The sequence below is a fragment of the Nesoenas mayeri genome (genome assembly GCF_963082525.1).
Source record: "Nesoenas mayeri genome assembly, chromosome: 3".
NCBI lineage: Eukaryota > Metazoa > Chordata > Aves > Columbiformes > Columbidae > Nesoenas > Nesoenas mayeri.
The window spans coordinates 109,998,039-110,021,300 of record NC_137544.1 but is presented as its reverse complement, the minus strand read 5'-3'; the positions used below and the strand labels follow the sequence as shown (position 1 = coordinate 110,021,300).

Genomic DNA, 23,262 nt, shown 5'->3' with positions numbered 1-23,262 from the left:
ATCACCAGTGCCGAGCACAGGGGGACGATTGCTTTCCTAATCCTGCTGGCCACACTGTTATTGATACAAGCCAGGATGCTGTTGGCCTTTTTGGCCACCTGGGCACACTGTTGGCTCATGTTCAACTGCTCTTGACCAACAGCCATAGTTCCTTTTCTTCCAGGCAGCTTTGTAGCCACTCTTCCCCAAGCCAAGACGTGCAAAGAAGGCACATTTGGGCTGCTGGACAGAAGAACAGGAAGCCTGACAGCCCAGATACCCACTGGGCTCTCCCTCTTCCACTGCCACCCACAGGCAGGGAATTACAGGCAGCAGAGAAGGATGATCCCCTGCCTCTTTTGACAGACTATGTGTGCAGGGCAGGATGGAGCTGACTTACTGTGTTTTCTCAATGTCCTCAATGCCCTCGGGCAGGCACTTGTTGAGTGTCTCCGGGAGCAGGAAGGCCACTGACCCACAGCACACTGCTACACCTCAGTACGTCACCTCGGGCAGAGATCTCCATACCTCATCCAGCAGAAACACGAGGCGGGCCAAAGCCCCACCAATGCGTGCCATGAAGCAGGTGTACCCCATCCCATTCTGCCTGGAAAAGGTAGGACACCATGGTCATGCAGACCACCATGAGAGATAGGTACTTCTTTCATATCAGACCTTGGGAAAAAATGCAAACCCTCTGACCTTTCCCCTTATTTTTCTCTGAGTGGTGAGGTCTTTTTCCTCTCAGATTTTTCCCCTACCAGGCTTTTCCTAGGTTGTCGTTTTGGTTTCGTTTTTGTTAGTTTGTTTGTTTACTTCATGTATTTCTCCAATTTTATATTTCCCAGACAGCAACCACAGCTGCTGTGAGAAATAGGTTTGTGTCTGTTATGAGAAAGAATCTACAGTTACACACTAAAAATACCTGCTCTAAACTTGTTTCTGCTTTTAATGTCTAAAACCCCGAGTGCATTTTCTACCCATCACCTCATAAGTCCTCCGATCTGCTGAGAGCAAACCTCAATCTCTCCTTTTCCCATGTACTTCTAGGCAGGTGGCATGCAGTAGAGATACTTTTGATCCTGCTGTAGCTGCAAGCCTGTGAGAGCACAAGGAGGCCAATAATAAGATCTGGGACCTATTTCACTTACTAATTTTCAGGGAGTGGTAGTATTTCACACTGACAACAGGGATTCGAGGACCTACTTGTGCATATGCAAAGTACTGCAGAAGGAACCTACATTTTTGTGTTTACTTGTCAATGTCTTTGAGCATGTAAAGAAAGAAACATATCTGAGAAGAAAAGAGCAGATTAGTGTGCCCACTCCAGTTTAAATATGCATCATTACCCACGTACAACAGACCAGTGGAAGTTAAAGGACTATATGGCAAAGCAGGGTACTCTGGGCAGGGAGGAACAGAGGTGGAGTAAGCCACAAACCCTGCTGTTATCCGTGTGGTTTTTTTCAGACTTTCACAAAAAGAAAAAAAAAAAACAAAAACCAAAAAACAACAACCCCAAAACACCCCAAAAAACAGTGGGACAATTGTATTCACGAGTGTTAGCTGTATGCCGAATTATGCTGATGGTAAATCTGGTTTTATGTCACAATTACCCAGATATTTCAAATAAGCCCTCTTTTTCCTCCTGAAAGGTGAGTTAATTCCTGATTTAATATAATTTGATGTTCAGAAGACTTTCAAACACATAGAAGTATGTCTCCTGTATTAAACTTGATATTTCAAATTATTAGTTCTGGGGTGTTTTAACAGTTATTGGCAGATTATCACAGGGAGCTAAGACTTCAATAAGCACAGATGCCTTAAAGAGTTCAAAAATCTTTCCACATGGAATATTCCTCTCTTTTCAGTACATCTTTCTACCAATGTAACTTAAGCATACAACACTCAGGTAAAAAAGGTGTAGCTTTCTTGTGAGTATGTGTAATCCCTAGAACCTGCTGCTTCTAGAGTCAAGGAAGGCATCAGTCCTGCGGTCTACTCAGCAGCACATCCTGCTGTGTGGATGTGGAAGGCCTGAGGATGACACCCCACCGAGGTTCTGGTTGTGTACCCGAGCAAGTGGCATCTCTTACCTCAGGACTGTGGGGTAGAGCTCAGAGGTGTACAAGAAGACAACAGTGAACGCAGCTTCTGATAAACCTTTGCCCGTAATGGCTATTACAGAGCGCAAGGAGGTGAAGGCTAGGAGGAAAGAAAAGACATTTATGACAATGGTCAAAAGCAGCCTCTAGGAAGAAGCTTCTTGTGGCCTCAGCTACAAGAAAGAAGGTTCAGTGCTCTTACAGACAAAACAAGGAGCTTCATAGTCCTGGAGCTGTTGTCTCCAAAGTCTGGTTCAGTAAGTTTGGCAACCATTAGCGCAACTGGCAGCTAAACTGATGAAAGAAAAACTCCCAACATTTCCTATTGGACAATGTCTATAATAAAAATAACTATCTCACCTTGCCATCACTGGACCTTTACTAGACACAGTGGCTGAAGACTATTTCTTTCTACCGGATATTAGGGCTAGCCCACATTAGCAACCTTGTCCCACAGTTGCTCTTCTAGGAGGAGAAGACCCCCATACAGAGTTACCTATGGATAAGATCTACCGTTCTCCTTCTCTAGCACCACACAAAATGGAAACTCCCCTTTAGCATCTACTGCATATAGCAGAAGAGCGGCTTACACTTGGGAATGATGATGTTGGCTCCTAGCCTAGTCCGGTCAGGATGAGTGTCCACACCTGACTCTGCCGTCGTCCAACTCTATTCACCAGCACATGCATCATCATCTTAGCTGGAATCTCAATGATGCCAAAGACAAACTGGGAGAGATACATGTTGGGAAAAGTGTCCGGAAAATAGAATCTTGTTGCAATTAATGTTGTTTTTGAGACCAGAAGATCAGGACAAAATAAATTCCTACAAGAGATCATTAAATCATTTCAGACAGTTTTACAGGCAGGGTGCTTTGAACTTCAACAAGCTGAGAGAGAGTTAACTGATAATACACAGGTCACAGAAAACTTGTTAAAGTCTGCAAGACGCTTTCCTTATTAACCTGTTTTCTTTGTGGGTATCTGTTTAAGTATGTTGCAATTTTAGTAGGTCTGTGCTATATGGTACGATAAGTTCACAGTCTGTTAAATCATGAGAATCCGTTGACTCAAAATGTGCATTTTGTGATAATTCAGAAGATCATGAGTAATTTAGTTCTTTACTGCGTGAATGTGATCGTAAAATTTTGTGTGTAGTGGCTGTTGTTTTTCTCTCTAACATGCTACCTTTATTCCAGCATTCAGACTTGCACAACTCTGTGACAGGCTGTCTCTGATGTCAGTGCACTAAATTTGGCTTTCTTGTATGCACACCATGTAAAGAATCCTGGTTTTGGAATAACAGCTGTAGCACACCAGATGAGACACTAAAAAAAAAAAACAAACCACAAACCAAAACAAAACAAACAAACAAAACAAAACAAAAACAAAAACAAAAACAAACAAAAAAAAAGAGGCCTTGCCCAGTCTAGCTTGCGGCAGCGGGGGGGCGAGTGCTGATCTGGAGCTTCAGCGCACGCTGACTTTTTTTGTCAGGGAGACCCAGAGGTACCTCCACCTGGCTGAGTAGTAGGCAGCTCAAAGGTGCAATGCAAAAATTAAAAACTGAGATATTGTCTTAAATTAGTGTGACTGTGATCCATCTGCATATTTGAACTTGGTATATGGTTTTCACATCTGAGCTCAGTATTTTAGTTTGCATATTCATATTTGGTACCAAAAGAATCTTGTTTGGGGAGATAATTACAAAATGGGAACCGGTTCCACTGCTAAAATTCCACCTTGCTCCCCCTTAGGATGCATCCTTACACATTAGAGTAATTGCTTATATTGTTAGAAAAGCATTTAAATTGTTAAAATGCTATGATAGATGTGCATTTAGAAGAGGTTGTATTTAAAAGTTGCTAGAATATTAACTGATTTAGATTTAGGAAAATAGAATAATGGATTTATGTTTATTATACTGGTTTATACTGGTTTTTGACATCTCTAGATTGTAAAAGGTAAATGGAGCTAAGGAATGTAACTATTGCTGAGCTACTTGAAATTGCATATAAAGTGTATTATGGCTGGAATGAAATGGGAAAACAAAAGACCAAAACATCCCAGGCCTGTGTAACTGAGAAGTTTCCCAGAGCCTCCCACTTGCTGCATGACCTTGGTTATATCTGAACTGCAGTAAGAAGAGAAAGAAACAAAACAAAACAAAAAAACAAACAAACAAAAAAAAAACACACAAAAAAAAAAACCAAAAAAAAGGAAAAACCTGGCTGCCCGCTTTTAAAGCAGTGAAAGGGGGAATCCTCTCTCCCCACAACTGCAGTGATGTAATACTGAATGGAGCAGTCAGAGAGTGAAGTTTAAAGACATCCTTAGCAGACCCATAGTTCTAATGAAACTGGAAAATTAAACCAAAAATTTGTTGATAGACTTATTCTGTGGTAATTAGTTGTAAGAGACTTCTTAGTAAATTCACCATGCTAGTTTTTGAGGTCATGGGAGAGAACGAAAGAAAGGCCATTTTTTGAGACCAATGGAGTGTCAAAGTTGGAACAAAGTTTTAATACATCAATTCTTATATTTGCCAGAAAGTCCTGTACCTCTCTTAGGTTAAGATTTGTTAAGTAAATTGTAAGCTCAAATAACATTTTCTGAGAATTCTGTTTAGTTGCATGGCCTACAAGAAAGCTGCTGGGATGCTGCAGATCTGCTTGCTGCAAGTGAGAAATCTCCAAGGAAATTTCAAATGCTGTATTTCCGCTAGTATTAACAGCCAATGTTTCGATAAAGCAAACACTACACTGATAGATCTGAAACAGGACTTCGATCCGGTAAGGGAAAACAGTATCCAATAAATATGACAGCCAAAATGGAGTTGGAAACTTTGAGGAATACATTTATGACAACCTTACAGGCTGACTGCATTCGATTGGACTTGCAGATTTGTCTATTTATAGCTACAACATAGAAACAACCTGTGGCCATTGTGGGACGGTATGATGAGATTGCTAGCAAACTGATATACCGGCTGTTATATACCAATTGTCACTCTGATCAAGAAAATGCAGGGAATGAATTTAAGCCTTAATAGGCCATGATCCTTTTGTCATATATGTACCATTTGTGAAATTTAATTCTGATTTTTTTTTTATTTGTAATCTATGTCTTTATAAATTGCACTAGCTGGTTTTCTTAACAGCACAGCTTTTGGCATGCCTAAATGTAAATTGCTGCAGAACCTGCAAGTCTTTAACATCAGGTCATAGGCCATACTTGTATTTGGTCTGATCCTACATACTTGCAAAGTTTTTGTTGATGGTTCTGGGAAGTCTCATAAAGCTGTAGTGGGTTGGTGTGAAGATAACAATTGGCATCATTCTGTAAAAATTTTTGAAGGTTCAATCCAATTAGCAGAACTTGGCACAGCTTTAAATTACTTAGAGCTTTTTAAGGAGGAACCTCTAAATTTGATTTGTGATTTTTATTACGTAGTCAAGGTCCAACGCACGTATCTGGTTCTGAAGTTTTTTTTGTTTATTTGTTTTTTTGTTTTTTTAAAAAAGGGGGGAAGTAGGAGAAACACCACAAAAACAGTTGTCAAAAGCATTGTATGTGATGAAATACTTTGCAAGTATGACCCAAAGCCATGCTAAATCAGAAAGAACCTACATTAGTTATGGTCAAATCACTAGTCATTGGAAAAGGCCTCATCAGTTGATAACCTGGGGAAAAGGTTATGTTTGTGTCATTACAGGCCAAGGATTGAAGTGGATTCAACAAAGATTCAACAGATGCAGATGGACAGGAGGGAGATAAGTTGTGAGGACTGTTTCACATGTAAACCATGGATCCTAATTCAGTGTTACAGATGCTCGCAGACCTGGTGGTCTAGAAGCCTATTAGCAAGCAGGTGGGTGTACCTTCTGTGGAAAATGGCAATTTGAACAATCAGCAGGAGATCCAAAAGGGTGATGATATGATTAGATAGTTAATGCATAGATAAGGTAAAATTATGAGATATTTCTACCATAGTAATCTAAGTTTAGCAACTGATAAAGTTTTAGAAGGGATATTAAGGTTAAGCTATTGATCTTCTAAATAGGTTGAGATAACTTTTAAGATATTAATTCAATTATTAGTATATACTGATGGTATTAAGTATGTTACCCTATAAACTGCACAGTTATAAATCTTTTAGGAATTTAAGAGAATATATAGTATTAACTTGTCTGGTTATTTTGAATCTATTAAAATAGTGTGATAATAAGGTTGTAATGATAGAATTAAGGTTTTAAGAATAGGTAGGTAGTTGTTTGATCTTATTAAGTAAGGTTTAACTGCATTATATGTAATTGTAATTATGCTGTTAATCACGTGTTCTATGTTGCAACATATTTCAAAAATGATGCACCGTGCAGTTTAGGGGGCCTGACTAATTCAGGAAAAGAAAGGGGGAAGTGTGGAGGGGTTTTGATAGATAAAGATCTGTTGCTGACTTAGTCAGGCTCAAAGGTATCTCAAGGCCGCTTCGAGAACAGAGTCCGCTGTGAGAAAGAGGGGCGTTCCTCAATCACCGGGGTCCTGGTGTGGCATGAATCATTGGACGTATCATCAGTGAGACTCCAACGCACGGACAGCCCATGATACTCATTTAGTGACTCCATGTTTGGAACGTGGACGCGTGATTAGAATATAGTTACATATATAAGGAGACTTGTTTCTGTAATAAATGGCTTAGCGTGATTCACATTGAATCGACTTGTTTTGCTTAGTCCTTATCTCACTCTAACAAGTTTCCATTCCTATCGCTTCTGTGTCCACACGCAAGCAGGGGAGAGGTCAGCTCCATATATGCAGAAACTCTTCCCCAAACACTCACAGCTGTGCACATGCTACAGCTCTTGTATAAATAAGACTCCAATTAAGCGCAAGAGTCTGTACACCCCATCGGACCGTCTCACAAGCGTGTACAAACATGGGACCCCGTTCAAAATTATGCACCACTACCGTCGTGTATAAACGTACAAGCACGTCTATGTCTGTGCAGACTGACAAATTTCTATGCAGACGTTTGATACACAAATGGCTACACGTGCAGCCATATCACGCAGGTTCTGCTGTTCTTTCACTAAATGACCTCTTTGGAAACGTTTCTCGGGTAGGGCTACCTCTCGGATATTTTTCTGGTATAACTGTGAAAAGTCAGCGCAGGGAAACCGTCTACATAAACACATTTCAATCCTGCCTTGTTTTGTCTTTGTCTCCTCTACCTAGATGATTCCCATTTTCTCTGTTCACTTGAGGTGTCATGATAGTTCTGTTGCACACAGGCACAACCAACACATACAAAGTGTCAGCAGACACACTCACTTGAGCACAACATCAGTGCAGATGCACACAGGAGACGAAATAAACACTCATGCATGTGGAGAGAAAGACGGACTCACATGCGGGTGGAGAAACGGATGGATTCAGCAGGTGCTAAGGCACACAGAGACTTTCAGGGACACTGTCTCCACAAGCACTGGGTCAAGTCTGCAGGTATCCTAGACATTGACAGTCGTGCCAGCACCTGTGACTGTGCAAAACTATCAGACGGTGACAGGAAAGACACTGCCTCTCACACAAACACACAAGAGTTTGCCTTCAGCTATAGATCAGGGACAAGCTTGTGAAGAGATGCTCTGCTGCACTTTCTTGTTATGACATGTTCTGTTTCGTTTCTCCTGTAGGCTGATTGCTAAGTGTCTTTCCTCAGGTGACTGTGAAGCATTTGCCATGGATGAGAAGTACCATGGCTCAGCGTTCAGTTCTGCCTATGTCTGTCGCTGGTTCTTTCCTAGCAGAGCTCCCTTGCGACTGTCCACATGAGAAATGCAGGACTGTACAACTGGAGAGATGCAGAAGCGTTCAAAGAAACACCACAGCTGTACACTCATTCAAGCTTAAACATGAATGGCACCCACAACCAGGCACACGCACGTGGGCAAACAAGCATTTATAAGCACAACTTCATTCACACACAGTTTCACCCCAAAACAGGAGCATATCTGTGGGTAACCTCCAAATGTGAAGCCATGTGTACGTATGTGCAGTGTCTCCAATCTTAAACAGACGTGTTTACATGTGGACAGACACAAGGGAGCTCTGCTAGGAAAGAATCAGCGACAGACATTAGGCAGAACTGAACGCTGAGCCATGGTACTTCTCATCCATGGCAAATGCTTCACAGTCACCCGAGGAAAGACACTTAGCAATCAACCTACAGGAGAAACGAAACAGAACATGTCATAACAAGAAAGTGCAGCAGAGCATCTCTTCACAAGCTTGTCCCTGATCAATAGCTGAGGGCAAACCCCTGTGTGCTTGTGGGAGATCATCTGTCTTTCCTGTAAGTGTTGGAGAGTTTCGCTCAGGTCTAGTGTGCTCAAGCTCTATAATCAAGGCCTAGGATACCTGCAGACCGGTCGCTGCTTGTGTGGAGACAGTGTGCCTGAAAGTTTGTGTTCTTTAGCGCCTACTGTATCTATTCGTCGCTCCATACTCGTGTGAGTCCATGTCTTTCTCTCCAAAAGCATGTGGGTGGATTTCGTCATACATGTGCATCTTGCGCTAGTGTCGAGCTCAACTGACTGTGTCTCTTAACGCTTTGGTGTGCGTTGGCTGTGCCTGTGTGTAACACAGCACAGTCTCGAGTGCGCAAGAGAACAGAGAAAAGGAAAATCGCCTAGGTAGAAGCGACGAAGCAAAACCCATTCGCGATTGACGTTTGCTCGACAGAGACGGATTCCCTGCGCTGACATTTCACAGTTACACCAGAAGAAAGCTGAGCGGTACATCGACCGGAGAAATGTTTCCGCGGAGGTGATGTAGCGAATGAACGGCAGTGTGCACGGCAGCCAGGACTGTGCCTGAAAAGTGCCCAAACCAGCAGAGCCTGTGTTCAAAAGCTGGTGGCGATGTGACTGCATTGAGGCACGTTCTCGTGTCTGCGAGTGTATAGACGGCTGTTTCATGTTCACAAAAAGGTTCACGGTCCACTTTTTTTTCTGTGCGTGCACACGCGATAACGTTGTCTCTTCCGAACACCGGTACCTCTGTGCATGCAGAACGACATGGTCAAGCGCGTCTGCCTGTGTTTTGGTAAACAATGGAGTGTACGTGTTCAGACAGCAGCATCTCCACAGACATCTCCACAGACCCAGTTCTGAAAGCCCCGCACCCTTGGACTGAACGTAGAAACAAGCAATTGCATCGGTGTGCGCAATCACGTATTCAAGACGGACGTCTTCAGTCTCACAGAAGCACGAACGTATTTGCGTTCAAGCATGTATCCGAAATGATGTGTGATCAGATGAGCTGCTGGTATTTGCTCTGTTCGGCGTGCTTCGTTGTAGCTCTCTTGACGGTCGCAGGCTTATCGGCTTGCTTTGCACAACTATGTATAGGGATAGCATGGGAAAGCTTGCCTTTTGCCTACTTCGGCGCTGGAACCTAGTTGCTACGCCTTCCGTTTGTCCACGTGCACACACACGATTCCTCACCGAGAACCACGCAGAAACCTTTCCACAATCACCCAGCTGTGTGCACACATAGCCACGTGCACGCACACGCAGCTAGAGAAAAGCACCTACCTTTTCACACACCGATGCGTAAAGCAAACGCCTGGCCACACCCATGCACACTTCCGCAAAAGCGTCCACTCCCGTCTCTTGACAGAAAGACGTACGTGAAACGTAGTGACACGCTCAAGGGTATACATGTTTGTTGATGTGTAGCGTACAGCACAGACGCATAGGTGGCTGCACGAGAATACACCTTTGGAGGATATCTGCAGATATACGCCTGTTCCTGGACGACCCTGTGCGTGAAAGCATCTGTACCTACAGTCCTTTGTCTGTCCACATGCGTGTGCCTTGCTGCAGGCTCCATTCATGCTTAAAAGCTGGAGGGAGTGCACAGCTGTGCTGTTTCTTGTCAAAGTTCCACGTGTTGTGCAGTCCTGCATTTCTCATGTGGACAGATGCAAGGGAGCTCTGCTAGGAAAGGAACAAAGACAGTCGCAGGCAGTACTGAATGCTGCTCCGTGGTACTTCTCCCTCTCCTATGGCAAATGCTTCACAGTCGCCCGAGGAAAGAGGCTTAGCAATCGATCCACAAGAGAAATGAAACAGATCACGCCATAACGCGAAAGAACAGCACGGCGTCTCTTCCCAGATTACCCCTGCTGTGTAGATGAGGGCAAACACACGTGTGCTTCTGGATCGATTGCTAAGCATCTTTCCTCGGGCGACTGTGAAGCATTTGCCATATCTGCAGATATCCTCCAAAGGTGTATTCTCGTGCAGCCACCTATGCGTCTGTGCTGTACGCTACACATCAACAAACATGTATACCCTTGAGCATGTCACTACGTTTCACGTACGTCTTTCTGTCAAGAGACGGGAGTGGGCGCTCTTGCGGAAGTGTGCATGGGTGTGGCCAGGCGTTTGCTTTACGCATTGGTGTGTGATAAGGGAGGTGCTTTTCTCTAACTGCGTGTGCGTGCACGTGGCGATGTGTGCACACAGCTGGGTGATTGTGGAAAGGTTTCTGCGTGGTTCTCGGTGAGGAATCGTGTGTGTGCACATGGACAAACGGAAGGCGTAGCAACTAGGTTCCAGCGCTGAAGTAGGCAAAAGGCAAGCTTTCCCATGCTATCCCTATACATAGTTGTGCAAAGCAAGCCGATAAGCCTGCGACCGTCAAGAGAGCTACAACGAAGCACGCCGAACAGAGCAAATACCAGCAGCTCATCTGATCACACATCGTTTCGGATACATGCTTGAACGCAAATACGTTCGTGCTTCTGTGAGATTGAAGACGTCCGTCTTGAATATGTGATTGCGCACACCGATGCAATTGCTTGTTTCTACGTTCAGTTCAAGGGTGCGGGGCTTTCAGAACTGGGTCTGTGGAGATGTCTGTGGAGATGCTGCTGTCTGAACACGTACACTCCATTGTTTACCAAAACACAGGCAGACACGTTTGACCACGTCGTTCTGCATGCACAGAGGTACCGGTGTTCGGAAGAGACAACGTTATCGCGTGTGCACGCACAGAAGAAAAAGTGGACCGTGAGCCTCTGTGTGAACATGAAACAGCTGTCTATACACTCGCAGACACGGGAACGTGCCTCAATGCAGTCACATCGCCACCAGCTTTTGAACACAGGCTCTGCTGGTTTGGGCCCTTTTCAGACACAGTCCTGACTGCCGTGCACACTGCCGTTCATTCGCTACATCACCTCCGCGGAAACATTTCTCCGGTCGATGTACCGCTCAGCTTTCTTCTGGTGTAACTGTGAAATGTCAGTGCGGGGAATCCGTCTCTGTTGAGCAAACGTCAATCCTGAATCGGTTTTGCTTCGTTGCTTCTACCTAGGCGATTTTCCTCTTCTCTGTTCTCTTGCGCACTCATGACTGTGCTATGTTACACACAGGCACAGCCAACGCACACCAAGCTTCAAGAGACACACTCAGCTGAGCTCAACACCAGCGCAAGATGCACATGTATGACGAAATCCACCCACATGCTTTTGGAGAGAAAGACACGGACTCACACGCGTATGGAGCGACGGATAGATACAGCAGGCGCTAACGAACACAGACTTTCAGGCACACTGTCTCCACAGAAACAGGGACCGCTCTGCAGGTATCCTAGGCCTTGATTATAGAGCTTGAGCACACTAGACCTGAGCGAAACTCTCCAACACTTACAGGAAAGACAGATGATCTCCCACAAGCACACAAGTGTTTGCCCTCAGCTATACAGCAGGGGTAATCTTGCTAAGCCTCTTTCCTGGGGCGACTGTGAAGCATTTGCCATAGGAGAGGGAGAGGTACAATGGAGCAGCATTCAGTACTGCCTGTGACTGTCTTTGTTCCTTTCCTAGCAGAGCTCCCTTGCATCTGTCCGCATGAGAAATGCAGGACTGCGCAACACGCGGAACCTTGACAAGAAACAGCACAGCTGTGCACTCCTTCCAGCTTTTAAGCATGAATATGTATTTCCGTTCTGTTTATCGGCATGAACAGGCAGCCAGGAAAACCTGCCATTTCCTACTACCTTCCACCAAACTACACTAAAATGCCTGTTTGCAGCTTACAGTTGAGACACCTTTTTCCTCCTGTTTGTGACCCAGAATCCTTGAATTAGGTGCACAACTCTTGCAGTGGCACTATGATTGATTAAAAGAATTGCCAGAGTTGACTGTTGGTCAAACCAAAGAACAGGTAACACCTCTCCAGAAAGTGGACACAATATAGCAGTGGTAGCACCTTCTTTAATTTTAAAAGCATTTTACTGTTGTGACAGTTTAATATGATAGGATTGTGTTTCTGCTTCTCAGCCCCATGTCATGATGTCTCCTTTCACCTTTGATGGAAAGGAGAGTTGTGCTGCTGCCATTGGAAGGGAATTTCTTGCTCAAAACTGAATGTGAGTAACTAAAGGGTCACAGTCTTGCTTTTATGCGCATGTAGTATATATCCTGGAGGACTTTGTTTTGAGGGCCAAGATTTTAAAAAAATAAAATTAAATTACAAACAGGGGCTCTTAGACATCTTGGATAAGCAGTTGGGGTTTGTATATGTAGCAGATTAGCCCATGATAACTCTTTTTGGTAACTGAAATGCAAAGGCTGCTTTGTAAAGATGTTTAAATATTTTGATTCATTTAAAATCCATACCTTGTTTTAATATTAGATAATTGCCAGGACATACAGGCCCTTGCATTCCTTCAGACATTGCTTGCGTAGATTGTGAAAATGCAGCTGAAATTATATCCTGGAAGAAAGCATAGAGCAGCAGTGAAGAATGGGAAATCCATGTCTCTGGTCAGATTTTGAAGTTCTCTGTGTTTACCTCCTACAGACTCAGTGTATGGTGGAAGAGGAGCAGAGAAATGGTGTCTGCCCCAGTTCCCCTGTCCGAGTGCCTCCAGAGTCCCCAACTGCACAAGTGCGCTCCCTAAGATACCGCCGTGTGAACAGCCCTGAATCAGAACGCCTCTCCACTGCTGATGGCAAAGCAGATCTACACGAAAGAAGGTTTGCTCACCCTCTGTAGCCTCCTACTGCTTTTACCCAGCATCTTGAGGTCTGTGGAGACCAATCTAATCATTAGATCAGCAGGCACTGGACGTTCATTTCTGGTTGGAAGTGCTCATAGGCTTTATGATCTTTCTGATGAGACTCATGTCTGCTAATAAGGAGAGTTAGTGGGAATGATTCTTACTCTGTCTCGGGATGGGAAGAACTCCACAGATAGAAGGAGGGACATTTGTTAGAGGGAAGGCAAAGCGTCAGATCAGAGATAATGTAAATAGTCACAAAACTTTTGGCTGGCCTGAGGTGGGAGGGAACAATGGAACTTTTTAGGATACAGACAAGGATCCATGTATTCTGGGAGCTAGCTGGCAGATCTTGATCTGCTGGGTTTCATTATTTCATTATTTTTCATCAACAGCAAGAATAATGTTAATTTTTCAGCATATAGTATTGCACTTGATACTTTCAGATGCATGGCAAAAAAATCAACAAAACCGCAATAATAATAATAATAATAAGCTTTCTAAAGCATTGTATCCTGGAGAACGTGTTACAAGACACAAGCCTTTGGTGCTGGTTAACTCCTTTCATGTCCTTTGTTAATCAGTCTTCCTCTTTTCACTGGAAGTCAAGGCATGGACTGTGGTTGCAGGGCGTACTGGTGAAATGCCCCCTCTAAAAGAGGCAGGGGGGAGACAGACCTTCTTCTCAGAGAAAATCTGACAGACTTCAGCCAAGAAGAACAGTCACAAGGAGGCCATAGCTAGAAATGGAGAAGGATCAAAAGAACTAGAGAGTGGATGAGCCCCCAGCGCTACCCTGTTTATTAGGTACTGTCTTATTCTGGGTGGCTGGAGGAAGTTGTGATTCTTCTCTGTAATTCAGGAAGGATTGTTTGTGTTGCTGTTAATAATTTAGAGCTTGAATAATAATTCTTGTGTCTTGGTACCTCTTCTTTTCCTTGGTCAGAAGAAAGGCACTTTAAAACAGGAAGGGAAAGAAGTCATTTATAACAGTCAGCAACACTAGTCCTGTATATTCACTGAATGCTTTTAACTCCTTCCTTTATTTCTCTAGCTCTTCCTTATCTACTCAGCATCATGCTAACTTAATATAGAAAATGTGTATTACCCAAAATACATCCTTTTCTCCTGCCTTCTTACCTCAGCTTCTGTTTTAAAAATCAAGATATTTTTTCATCTTGCAAATAGCCTGCACCAAGTATGTTGCAAATACAATCCCACTCTGCCACACAGTCTACTCATTATTCCATTTTTGACTTTTCACGACACAGACCTCAATCGCAGCACTGGGAAATTCTTCCGGCTTTCTGGAGTAAATTCTTCCACTCCAGGAGTCTCTCCTCTCCTGGGGAATGCATGAAAGCATTGCCTAAGTCCAGAGTTTCCCTTACTTTTTTTAGCAATAGCTTTTAAAATCCAGTTCTTATCACACACAGTGTATTCTTACTTTGTATACTTAGTGTTTCCTATTCACAATAATATATTTTCAAGAACTAACAAATACAACCTTGCTTCTTTCAGATCCATCAAGATGGCTTTTGCTGAGAACTTTGGTTTTGCTCGCAATTTTCTCTATATCAATCTTTGGTTCACCTCCTTCTCTAATTCCCCTTTCTTAGTCAGAAATTTGACATTGCAAGCGCCGTTATTTCCATCTCAGCTCTGACCTTCCTCTGTGTTGATGATACCCAGTTTTGCTTAGCAGCCTTCACCAAATGGTCAGTCACTTCTCTGTTTCCCCTCCTGCTTTCTCACACATGGAAGGCTTTTCCCAGAAGAGTCTGCAAGGCTGTTTGGTCTTTGTTGAAATCCTTTTGTAAAATGCACTGCAGCTGTCTTTTTCTGACCAGCAGATGCTCTGCTTTTGTACAGCAAGCTGCTAACGGCTGTGGTGGACAGAGAAGCAAAGTTAGCAGCAGGTGCAGGCCAAATGAGAAGCATGGATTATACCACTGTGGAGTAGAGTGCTAGAAATGCCACTGTTTTTTCCTGCTAAGATGCTGCCAGGGCCATTGGGGCACAGGGAGCTTCCAGGGTCTCTTTGGAGGGTATTTCTGCATGGCTGGAGAAGCTGCTGCTATTTAGACTGTGACTCGCTGAACCTTATGCTACCCATTGTAAAAAAGTACTAACCATATTTTCTTCCTGCTCCTCCAAAGTATTTGGGGTCATCTGTGCACAATAGGATCGAAGATTTCTTCTGTCTTTGAAGAACTCCTGTGGCCACCTTAGAGGCTTCAATGGCCACTCAAGTGGTAGCACAGTGCAGCTGAAGAGGTTGTAAGAGCCAAGCAGAGACACTGTTAAGTCAGACAGTAGATTAAGGATTTAGGGGGTGTTTTCTTTTTCACAAACCAATAGTATTTACCAAAGGCTTAAGAGTATATTGGTGTTGTTGGGGGAAACTGGTTATCATCCTGTCATCTACAAGGAAGAGAGGTGCTGCATTGGCTCTCATACTGAAGCACTTTAGGGGGAACATCTTTATGCCACATAGATTCTAAAGAAATATTTTTGCTCAAGCCTAATGGTTTCATGTTCTGTCTTTAGATCTCGAATGGATTTACCTGGCTCTCCATCACGGCTTGTATGCTCCTCCCAGCCAGCCCAGATGCTGTCCATTGATACTGGCCAGGCTGATTGGCAGGCAAGTGGTAGGATGGATGTGTCTGCTTCGGTGGAACATGAAGCCCTCAGCAATGCCTTCCGCTCAGTACCACTTGCAGAGGAGGAGGACTTTGATAGCAAGGAATGGGTTATCATTGATAAGGTGACAGAGCTGAAGGACTTTCACCCAGGTGCTGAGCCGAGCACCTCTGGAACCACAGATGAGGAGCCTGAGGAACTGAGACCTATTGAAGACGGTGAGGAGAGAAAGTGCTTAGGAGGAGATGCTGCAGTCAGGCCAAAGGCGCATGATGGACGAGGTCGGGGTATGCAGCCTGTGACTGAGGAGGACAGTTCCCACAGACATGAAGGACCTTCTCAAACAGTATCTGACAATAAACATGAACAGCAGATGGGAAGTTCAGCCCACTCTCCCCTACATTCAGCACCAGCTTTCCGACAAAGGAGATGAGAATCTGAACCTACTGGTCCTCAGAGACAGGTAAGATCCCTGGGTCTGTATTTTGTTGACTAGCATAGCATCATCTTAGAAAACCTCAACTGTACTGGAGAAGTCTGTGACTCAAGCATGGATGCTTTTGTGAAACTGCTTCTAACAGTGCTTCTAAATGTTGTGAACAACTTAGAAGTGCTCCCTATAGCTAGTAACATCCCCTACAAAGGACACACTCTTATCAAGATCTTTCAGCTGATTTGGCACAGTGACAAGAGGAGAGCACAGCTGTGGTTGTAGGTATCTTAAATCAGTTCTCTTATTGCTCTACCACAGTATTTTGTTAATAACCACTTAGCTGTATGCAAGTGTTGCCAGCCAATCTTCTCCACATAGTTTCTCAGCAGCAACAGCAGTGTCTGCCCTCTATTCTAATCACACATCAGCACTGGGCACAGCAATGCAAACCATGAAATAACCCCCTGAGATTAAACTTTTCTCTAAATACCTAATAAAAAGCTCAGAGGAACCAGCACACACATCACATCAACCTTACTTCTGTGATTGACATTGTTGTTAGCAGAACTCACAGAAATGTTATTTACCTACTCTGTTTGTTCCAGATAGTTGTAGAGGGCTTTTTTCTTTTGGTTTTGCTTTTTTTCTGTGGTTCTCTGAAGATACAAAGAACTTCAGGCTTTAGTGGGAGGCAATTTATTAGATGACCTGGAAAAACATTAGATACTGTTGGGCTCCGAGTTCCTCTGTCATGTCTAATCTTCGTTTCTCAGACGTTCAGAAGAAGGCTGTCCCAGAATGTTTACTTCAAGAGACAATAAAATGATTCTTCCAAGGGCTTTTTGTATTTGTAGGTTAACGAATGTGGGATCCATAAGAGCAGGCAAGTCTTGGGTCATGTACACAGTGACATCCTCCTGTGGCAGGCGTTTGGGCAGCCTGCTTGTTCCTCTCTGGAAGCTGGTAATTCCATGTCCTATTCCCTATTCCCTCTTGAGCTTATTCTCTAAAGGAGTGTTCACTGGTCTGGAGCATGTTAAAAGAGCATCCTTCTGTTCAGGCCTTGACCAGATTCTTCTCTTCTCTGGATCCTGGAGAGGTACAAGAAAAAAGTGCTGTTAATTTGGGCAGCAAAACATGACTGATGCAATAAACTATATGAAAAGAATCAAACCAAAGTGTTCCTTGCTGAGGTATATGAGGCTGCAGTACTTACAGGAAGGACAGAAATACTGATAGCAGGCTCTAGTGGGACTGTCCTGCTGAGCATGGAATAATAGTAGTACATGCTTCTCAGGAAGACTGCATCCAGTTGCAAGGTTCCTAGGTGGAGGTGTTTGCTTGTAAGAAGCCAAGATGTTGGATGACACAGATATCTGGAGCTTGCACAGGCAAGATCAGCATAATTGAAAGGGTCTGTGTCTGATTTTGCTCTGTCTGAACACTTATTAGGCTGGTCAGTGCAAGATCTGCAAGTTGTGATGAACACAGCAAGAGCCAGCTGGTAAGAACCAGTCGTAGGAACCAGCAGGAACACTTCACTGATGTATTTAGCATAGCTAAAGAAGGCTGGAGATGCCTTCTTGGCCACCACATCTAATACAGCTATAAGAAATGACTGGGCGAGTTGGGTATGACACAGTATGAAGGCTGCTTATCCCTGCACGGTGATACTTAAAAAGCAGGCAAAAAAGGTAAATTAATGGGATTGTGGATGATTACTGCTAATATATTAGACAGCCTTGGCTCTCCAGCTGACTGAACATTTTTTTGCTCCTGTATTCTGAAACACCCTCTGGTTACTCCTGGACCTAACTTTGTACATATAGACCAACACTGGACTTCTTTGGCTGGCCAGGATTCAGTTGTGCATCCTTTGAGTTCTGGATCCTTCAGTTGCTTCTATATACACAGCTTTGCAGTGTCATTCCTCTTTTTCCATTTGCTGTCACAGAGCCAACTGCCAACTCCGAAAGAAAGAATTACTTGGTGCCTGAAGGAAAGCATCAGCCTGTTCTCCTTAGGTGCGGCAGAGTTGGAGGGACAGTTGTTTGGGATGCTAATGATTTGACCAAGGAATTAACTAATGAAAATACAGAACGCCTCACTAGCAATGAGAGATATTTCCTATAGCTCAGGCTTGGGCTTCCTCTGGGTTTGATTGAAATTGTGAACAGATAGTGTGTGTGTGAGTAAATCTTCCTTACCTTTGGATATGAACTGAGCCTTTAAAATTATCACTAAATGCAGACCTACCATGATTAAGGTCCTAGGCCCTGTTGTACTGATTTGGGACCTCATTCTGGTCTCCCAGAAACTGGTGATCATCCATTGGTATCAGCAAAGTACAAACCGAGAGCAAATGGGTAATCCCTCCTCTCATGCTTTGTTCTGTTCCTCCATTCTCTGGCTCCAATATATAACCCATTACTTGTTGCTGGCAAAAAGACAGTCACCTCTGGATTATCATAGAATCACAGTATGGCTGAGGTTGGAAGGGACCTCTGGAGATCATCTAGTCCCACTCAGGATTGCTCAGGAGGGCGTACAATCAGAATCTCTCTGAGGATGGTGACTCCGCAACCTCTCTGGGCAACGTGTTGCAGTGTTTAATCACACTGATGGTAAAAAACCTTTTTCTTATGTTTAAATGAAATTTCCTGTATTTCAATTTCTGCCTATTTCTTCTGGTCCCTTCACTGGGCACGACTAAGAAGAGTCTGGGTCCATATTCTTTTTCCCATCAGGTATTTATAAATGTTGGTGAGAACCCCCATGAGCCTTCTCCAAACTAAACAGTCCCAACCCTCTCAGCATTTCCCCACATTAGGCCTCTTTTATCCCACAGGCAGCCTTCCACAGCCAGGAGAGTGCCACAAATAGAGTTATTTGAAGTTGTGCGTGTCTTGACCCTGAGAGGGCAGGAGCTGAGGAGCTTATGAGCCCTTCCCAGCCATTCCCCGCCATTGACTTCTCTGCTGAGAGATCAAGCAAGGATGCTCAGCATGAAGACCTGTGTTGGTAATGCCATGGGTAAGGCAGGAGGCAGTCAGAGGCACATTGCACAGGCTGCCTGGGACAGATCATAGAATCACAGAATCATAGAATGTCCTGAGTTGGAAGGGACCCACAAGGATCGTCACATCCAGGTCCCGTCCCTCCATTGGACAACCCCAAAATTGACACCACATGTCAAAGGGCATTGTCCAATCACTTCTTGAATAGTGTCAGGTTTGGAGCCGTGACTACCTCCCTGGGGAGCCTGTTCCAGTGTTCCACCTGGGAGTCCAACTTGACCTCTAATCACTGTTTTTCTTCCATAAAAATCTGTGCTGAGACCCTCACTGAGCCAAGAAAATATTCTCAGTTCAGGTGCTGAGCCCATGGGTGCCCCCATGCTCCTGACCTTCATCATTGCCTCATCTGAGGGATGCTGTAGTTGTGATGTTGCCCAATACCCTTGGGAGCAGCACGGCTGGTTAGGGGATGTCCACTTCATTGACAACAGTATTGATGCTGTTCTCTTCCTCTGTTGGTTTGAGTTGGTGATGATTATTCCTTGGAAAAAGACACGTAGACACAGGAGAGGGCTGCCTCACAACAAGGACAGGGCTCAAGCATTTTGGGTGATCTGTAGAGCCTCTCTCTCATGTGTTGTAGAGCCCTGGATTGGCCCAGGTCTCTTACCTGGCTGAACTCTGATTTGCACTGATGACTGAAAGCTGAGCAGGGCTTTCTCTGGGTTATATTTTGGGCCTGGTGGCCTCTGTGTCCCCAGACACTGGAGCAGTGATAAGGGAAATCCTTGTCACTCCCAGAGTGCTGAAAGACAACAGGAGGAAAGGACAGAAACTACAAATTCACTGGCTCCAAGGCAGAAAGAAGAAAAGCTGGGTATATAAATATTATTTATACATGTTTATAGTATAGAAATATATGTATCATAGTATATTAATATATATTGTGTCTAAATAATCAAGCAATGGATAGAATCAAAACACAGCAGGCTCTCAGGTTCATAACCATGGGCAGAAGAGGCAGGCTGGGGAAGAAGGCAACAGGAAAAATGCTATATGAAAAGGTGCTATGTGTCTTGGTGTCCCATTGTCCATGGGCTGCTCTGAGGAGACCTGAGGTACCATTTCTCAGTGGTGAGAAATGGGCATTTGCAGAAGGAGACAGACTCTCATTGCTCCTCACTCAGTGTCTTTCCTGTTGAGCTGCACTTGGTGCCTGTTGTAGATTATGTGATTCTTTGATATGCAGCTCTTCCAGCTTCCATCCATGTGAGAAGAGCTTGCCAGCTGATGGAGAACGATCTGTGTAGAGTTGTCCTCTGTCCCTTAGGCTTTTTAGATTCAGGGTCCTTGTCCATCCATGTGTTAGGAATAAAGGATCAACAAAAAGTGATACTGTAAGAGAAGTAATTCTTATGTATGGTCCTTATATATATACAGGTCATAACAATCGGAACTTCAAGCTCAGTAGAAATTCCTAATTACATTTTAAATCTTTTACATCTATGGAGGCCTATCAACATCACATTTTTCCAGGACTTCCCATGCTGCTCCTGTCCAAACAGAGCAGGATAGGCCTGATGGAAGGTGGTCCAGCCTGATTTCTGCCAAGGGCAGAGGGATAGAAGGGCACAGCACCTCCAGCGTCGACTGTGCAATTTAAGCATGTCTGTAACCTGAGCTTCAGCCAAGAGGCAGCAATACCTAAGTGCGCTTGCTGATGGAGCATTGCGATCTGCCCCTTCGTGGCCTGGGCAAGGCCCTTGGTACTGTGCTGGGAAGGAGGTCCATCTGGGTAGCTGGAGTGATTAATTTTGATCTGAGAAGTCTTTACCACGTTGAGATGATACATTGGAAATCATGAAGTATGCTGAGCCCAAACATGGAGCAAAAAGTAATAAGAACAATTCTGGTATACTTAGCTGTGCAGCCTCCAAACAGTATACCCAGGACTGAATTTCTACAGCATCTATGGAGAGATTATTTGCTTTATGACAAATTATAGCCGCTGTCTAGAATTTCTTTGTCTCTCTCAAATACTTTGTATAACAGTATTACATCATTATTATTATCTGAGAGTCTGACCTATGCAGTGAAATGCAGTACATTTAGGACTGTAAATAATTGCTCTTCACGTTTAATGCCCACCACAAACTTAGGAAGATAAGATACCTGCCTCAAAGCACTGCAGAGATATTGAAGGTGACAGGAAAGAGATGAGACTGGATGAAGTTCAGTTCTTTTTCTCATATCATTTGCAAAGACAACATCTCTAGTAAGATAAGGAGAACTGTTTTGGATGAAGAAAATACAATATTGCCTTTTCACATTTCCCAGTTACATTTTGAAACCTACAGAGACTGCCTGAAAAAAAAAAAAAAACCAAAAAACGCAGCACAAGGAAGGGAATGGATTTGAAAGCAAAAAGGTAATTCTAGGAAAAATGATCTGTTTTTGGAAACTGAGGTTGCTGACCCCTGTGAAAGTGCTAGTTTCATAGCAGAGGCAGAAAGAAGAGGAAGGACTTAGCATTTTCAGGGTGAAGAATCTGAAGTCATTCCTGTAACGTCTCTGTCTTCTAGTCAGTATGTAGGAAGGTAGGGACTGCAATCTCATCCTTGCACAAGTTGTGCTCTGTGAGTATATTTTCCTTGTTCTCCTGGCCATCCCATGATCACAGAAACAGAAAAGGGACCTAAGAATGCATCTTCTCCTCATGTCCTCCTGTGGCTCTGTGTTTTGTATTTCTCACTGAAAGAAGAATTATACTCTGCCAGCCTTTCCAGCTGCTGCCTTTCCCCTGCTTATCAAAACTAGAAGCAGGTACTCAATATAAAAGTGTATCAGGGGATCAGCAGTTTAAGTGTCAAAAAAGAAAAGTCCACCAACAGCTCCCGAAGTTACCTTCCCAAATCTCTGGAGCAAGTTTTATAAGACTTATTGAAAAAAAAAAAAAAACAACTAAGAATCGTTCACTTTTAAATACACATAATCATTTTAGCACCAGATGTTTCACCATTTCTCTTACACCTGGTTTCCAGGTGTGTACAGACTTTGACTGTTACCTGTTTGCAAGATGTATGAGTAGCTGAATGATGTGTCCAGATGAGTGATGCCAGAGGAACAGAGAGGTGAGGCAGGTAGCCTGAAGAGATAGAGAAGGGGACTGACATAGCAGAGCTTGACACTGCTGGTGTCGCTTGTGTCTGCATGTGGCTGGGGAGAGCAGGGCAGGCCTCCTGTAATGGCAGACTCCTATGGTGCCCATACGTGCCCTGGGAATTTACAGATGCAGAGCAATAAGTAAGCCCCACTTAGGCATTTTACATCTGCTGGCGAAGATGCCTGCAGCATGCGCTTCACAAACCAGGGGAGAGTCAAGTCTTTGCCTGACACCTTTTCCTCCACTCTTCTTGGTCTTTTTCAGTTGGAGGAGGACAGGCCTTCTCAGCACTCCCTCCCGAGGTACAGCCCCCTGAGAAGACTGGCGTCCTCCATTTTTTCCTCCTCAACTCTGGAGACAGAACACTACCCCCACTCTGGTGGCACTTTCATACAGCGCAGCCGTTCGGCGGAGAGCAGCCCCGTGCGCATGCCCCACCGCAGGCACATGCCCCTCACGGCAGGAAACCACAGACTCATGCCTTCCGTCCTTCGCATTTCCAGGTCCCAGCTCCAGCAGGTGTGGGCCCGCTTCACACACAAAACATAGCCTGTTCAGGGAAGCAGCAGCCTCCACAATGCAATAATAGATCCCCACCTGCCCACAGTGTGTCACCACTTAATGCAATACTGAATCCCAGACAACACCGGCCTAAGGTACTGTTACTTCCAAAGCCCTGGCAGCCAAACCCCACAGAGACTGAAAACATCTGGTTTTCTAAACCTCCCAGCAACCTGGGTGAGGGGCAGGAGCATGGCCGAAGATGAGAACACAGATGGTGAACATGTGATATATATGAAAGAGCTGAATGCCAGGGCTCTTCTCAGAGACTCGCTTGCATGTCCTG

The 23,262-nt window shown here is 44.2% G+C and overlaps 1 pseudogene across 1 annotated transcript in view; it reads left to right on the top strand.

Annotated features, from left to right (window-relative positions):
- Positions 1–400: 400 nt before the first annotated feature.
- The window catches only part of LOC308038720 (tau-tubulin kinase 1-like), a 43,655-nt pseudogene continuing 20,793 nt past the window's right edge, over positions 401–23,262 (top strand). Inside the window, exons 1-3 of the transcript in view lie at positions 401–595; positions 12,958–13,133; positions 15,707–16,265. The product of the transcript in view is annotated as a tau-tubulin kinase 1-like (transcript). The remainder of the gene's footprint in view (positions 596–12,957; positions 13,134–15,706; positions 16,266–23,262) is intronic.